At 38.2% G+C, this 4,668-nt stretch overlaps 3 non-coding genes across 3 annotated transcripts; 2 read left to right on the top strand and 1 right to left on the bottom strand.

Annotated features, from left to right (window-relative positions):
* Nucleotides 1-964: 964 nt before the first annotated feature.
* On the bottom strand, nt 965-1,037 carry TRNAC-GCA (transfer RNA cysteine (anticodon GCA)). The gene has a single exon. It is a non-coding gene; the product is annotated as a tRNA-Ala (tRNA).
* An 825-nt stretch (nt 1,038-1,862) lies between these two features.
* TRNAV-UAC (transfer RNA valine (anticodon UAC)) lies at nt 1,863-1,935 on the top strand. The gene has a single exon. It is a non-coding gene; the product is annotated as a tRNA-Val (tRNA).
* A 1,894-nt stretch (nt 1,936-3,829) lies between these two features.
* Nucleotides 3,830-3,902, top strand: TRNAV-UAC (transfer RNA valine (anticodon UAC)). The gene has a single exon. It is a non-coding gene; the product is annotated as a tRNA-Val (tRNA).
* The last annotated feature ends 766 nt before the right edge of the window (nt 3,903-4,668 follow it).

Here is a 4,668-nt window from a genome sequence, read left to right as displayed (position 1 = left end):
GCTTCCTTCAAGAGGGAGATGGCACAACTACGTGTTTTAGCATTCAAGAAGTCCTTAATACCTAATATTTATGCCTCACTTTCTGTAACTGTGACCAGTAACAGTCTTCATCTAGGTTTAACTTTTTTCATTACTATTTCATTATTTCAACAGATACCTAAATTGGTAGCTGTATCCACTTTATTTCCCTCTGGAAAGGCAAAGTCTCTTGTTTCTTTAATAAATCATAATACAAAAAATCAAATAATAGGTTATTTTACAATGTTAGTTGGTACATTAAATAATTTTTATGGATCATGCCCAGTTCAAGACAGTGGTAACATCTGCTGACTGGTGACATGCAGCAATGGAAAGTGGTTTATTTTTTTCTGCAAGTGGCAGATGGGGGGTGGTCCTTCTTTAAGCCAAGATCAAAACTGAGAGTTAACAGTTGGAACTCTGCAACACAGGAGCCTTCGCAGCCACACAATGCAGGATAAACATCCTTATGATGACCGCCAGGGATGCTTTCCCCTCCACCATAATGGTGAGCAGGAGGGTGCTGCAGTAAGACACCACCATGGACTATTTGAGTGAAAAATAACTATGAGTGAGAAATAATAAACTATTTATAAGCATATATTCCATTATAAAAATGTTAAACTTAAGTTATGGCGCTTGCATCACTTAGCAACATATTTAGGTTAACTGGTAAATGTAATCTCCTTGGAATAAATAATGTTATTTGCATCACATTTCTTTTTTTTTTTTTTTTTTTTTTTTTTTTTTTAGGAACAGGTCCAGGAGTGCTCTGGAGGGACTTACAGGTACCAGAGCTTTACAGCAACGTGCTCCCATGTGACCTCTCCTTTTCTTTTTTAATATTTATTTATTTATTTATTGGCTGTGCAGGGTCTTAGTTGCAGCATGTGGGATCTTTTAGTTGTGGCATGCAGAATCTTTAGTTGCGGCATGTGGGATCTAGTTCCCTGACCAGGGATCGAACCTGGGCCTCTTGCATTGCGAGCACAGAGTCTTAGCCACTGGACCACCAGGGAAGTCCCTGCATCACATATTTTTAAGAAGGATATTCATCACCCCGCCCCCGCCCGCCAAATTGTACATAGGTTCCCTATTCTCTGCAACTATCTTCTCCAAGATGTTAGGGATCTCCAATGGCTGTGTCCTAATCTGCAGATAGCTGGAGAATTCTCAAGAGCTGCAAATCATCCTTTGCTGGTTCAACAAACTGATTTCCTTTTCTTCAATTAGTTAAGAAAAATCAGTCCATCTACAGACAACAAATACCTATTTTTGCAAACATTTTCCAATTTCTGTACACATATACTCACACTCCTGCTTCCACCTAATTTCTACTTCAAAAGTGCAAGGAAGTTCTAGGGAAATTTGACACAGATATGATGAAGTCATTAATTCCATATGGTTACATGTGTGCCCTAATGCACATGAGAAATTCCAGGTAGGAGTAACAGCATCTAAATCAGGGAGATGGCACTGAGTTGAGTGATAAGAAAAACAATGGAATCAGCTTCTGGTAACTTGGGAATTGCCCATGTCAGCATCTTCACTCTACAGGTGAGGAAACTGATACCTGGAGACATGAAATCACTTGCCTCATGAATTCACACTGAACAGGCCCAAGAGTTTAGATGGTTTAAGTCTGCCATAGTAAAGTGCTGAAAGGAAAAGATTATGAAAATCATTTAGGAAATCGTTCTGTCAAGACAGTACAAAGTACAGTAATTTATTCCTTCTACAAGTATCTATTCAGCAACTAATATATTCAAGTAATTATGTGACTTATGAAAACATGATTGAATCCCCTGCACCAAAGGAAAGATAAGATAAGCTCAGAAGGGAAGTCCCTGGTGGTCCAGTGGCTAAGACTCCGCACTTACAATGCAGTGGGTGCGGGTTCGATCCCTGTTCAGGGAACTAAGATCCCACATGGTGCACACATGGCCAAAAAAAAAAAAGAACAAAAAGATAAGCTCAGAAGTAACTATAAGGCAGACTATAAATGCTGTGTATGTAAGTTAAGCCTCTCTACTTACTTAAGCCTCTCTACTTACTATCCCCACCTCAAGGCAATAACCCATTTTGGTAAGGGAGATATTATAATATAAGAAATAAAGTTGGGAAATCTCTGAAACTATGTACAAACCATTTAGATGCAGGGCAATTAAACATACCAGAACATAAGATAATGCATTCAAATTTATATACAGTTGCCATGATAGATACTTAGTGCTATGTATAAAAATAATCTACATGTAAAGTAAAATTCCAAATATATATTTTCAAGATGGAAAATATGCACCTCTTGGTGGATGCTAGATTTTTGTTTTATTAACCAAGACTTTAGATTATGCATAGAAGCTAACCTGCCCTGGAAATTAACCCCTAAACAAAAGCGCATGCTCTTTTATTTAAAAATTACCTACCAAAGACCTGTAAGTTTAAGGTTCTTCAGAAAAGTAAATGCCTTTTAATGCCTCAGAATGAGAGTTTAGAAAAAGATGACCAGGCCTTGGTGTAGGGCATCCTTTTATTGGAAGGAAATTAGCAGAAATGGTTTTCCCTTATGTAACACATTTCACACTCTCTGACACAAGATTGCACCGAACTGCACTCCCCCTGCTACAGCTTTCTTGTTTGGGAGGCGTTTTCACACTTCCAGAAGCCACGAGGTTATGTTGCTTCTAATAAGCCCTGCCCACTTGGACTTCTGTTGACTCAGAGCACCAAGGCCTGGAAAGGTTGATACAAAGGGCAATATGTGTGAGAGCTCCAGACTCACAGAGTGAAAGGATCTGATTAAAGATCCTCTATTTATGAAACATTATAAATACAGCATCTCATTTTGTCCTCACACAGGTCCTGTGAGATGTCAGACAAGTATTAGAATTCCCACCTCACAGATGAAGAAACAGAGATCCTTGACTATGACTCCAAAAAGGTTACGTTAGGCACAAAACTAGAACTTGATTCGAGGCCTCCTGGCTGCAAAGCCTTTGTTCTTTCCACCACACCAAATTTAAACCAAAGGCAAACTTTGTTCATGATAATATTTTTTACACTTGAAAAATACTTGAGTCTAATGTGCCAGAGTTTAGATGAATAAATCAAATTCGCACAGAAGAAGTATGCACTCTCTTCTTAGCCAGGACATTTTCTTCAAGGTAAGGAATCAAGATATTTATGGCTGGAACCCTTAATGAACAAGTTAATGTAAAATAAGTTGCTAACTACAAAGTACAGTTAATAAATCCAACAGGTAAAAACAAGTGTGAAACTTGAACCACAAAATGAACCTGAAACACAGCCCGTGTGTGACAATGGACTGATGGTTCCTACTGGCCTGGAAAATGGAAATTGTTTGACTTTTTTATTTAAGAAGGAAAAAGTAGGACTAGAAGTGGACAAAGCTCTAGAGACAGATACACTACCTAGAAGCCCTACTGCTGTCTGCTTTTTCACTGCTGAAACTTCACAGACACAAGAAGAAGTAGAGCGCCCATGTCAGCATCTTCACTCTACAGGTGAGGAAACTGATACCTGGAGACATGAAATCACTTGCCTCATGAATTCACACTGAACAGGCCCAAGAGTTTAGATGGTTTAAGTCTGCCATAGTAAAGTGCTGAAAGGAAAAGATTATGAAAATCATTTAGGAAATCGTTCTGTCAAGACAGTACAAAGTACAGTAATTTATTCCTTCTACAAGTATCTATTCAGCAACTAATATATTCAAGTAATTATGTGACTTATGAAAACATGATTGAATCCCCTGCACCAAAGGAAAGATAAGATAAGCTCAGAAGGGAAGTCCCTGGTGGTCCAGTGGCTAAGACTCCGCACTTACAATGCAGTGGGTGCGGGTTCGATCCCTGTTCAGGGAACTAAGATCCCACATGGTGCACACATGGCCAAAAAAAAAAAAGAACAAAAAGATAAGCTCAGAAGTAACTATAAGGCAGACTATAAATGCTGTGTATGTAAGTTAAGCCTCTCTACTTACTTAAGCCTCTCTACTTACTATCCCCACCTCAAGGCAATAACCCATTTTGGTAAGGGAGATATTATAATATAAGAAATAAAGTTGGGAAATCTCTGAAACTATGTACAAACCATTTAGATGCAGGGCAATTAAACATACCAGAACATAAGATAATGCATTCAAATTTATATACAGTTGCCATGATAGATACTTAGTGCTATGTATAAAAATAATCTACATGTAAAGTAAAATTCCAAATATATATTTTCAAGATGGAAAATATGCACCTCTTGGTGGATGCTAGATTTTTGTTTTATTAACCAAGACTTTAGATTATGCATAGAAGCTAACCTGCCCTGGAAATTAACCCCTAAACAAAAGCGCATGCTCTTTTATTTAAAAATTACCTACCAAAGACCTGTAAGTTTAAGGTTCTTCAGAAAAGTAAATGCCTTTTAATGCCTCAGAATGAGAGTTTAGAAAAAGATGACCAGGCCTTGGTGTAGGGCATCCTTTTATTGGAAGGAAATTAGCAGAAATGGTTTTCCCTTATGTAACACATTTCACACTCTCTGACACAAGATTGCACCGAACTGCACTCCCCCTGCTACAGCTTTCTTGTTTGGGAGGCGTTTTCACACTTCCAGAAGCCACGAGGTTATGTTGCT

This window comes from Physeter macrocephalus, chromosome 10 (genome assembly GCF_002837175.3).
Source record: "Physeter macrocephalus isolate SW-GA chromosome 10, ASM283717v5, whole genome shotgun sequence".
In the NCBI taxonomy this organism is placed as follows: Eukaryota; Metazoa; Chordata; class Mammalia; order Artiodactyla; family Physeteridae; genus Physeter; species Physeter macrocephalus.
This window is presented reverse-complemented; position numbering and strand designations above follow the sequence as displayed.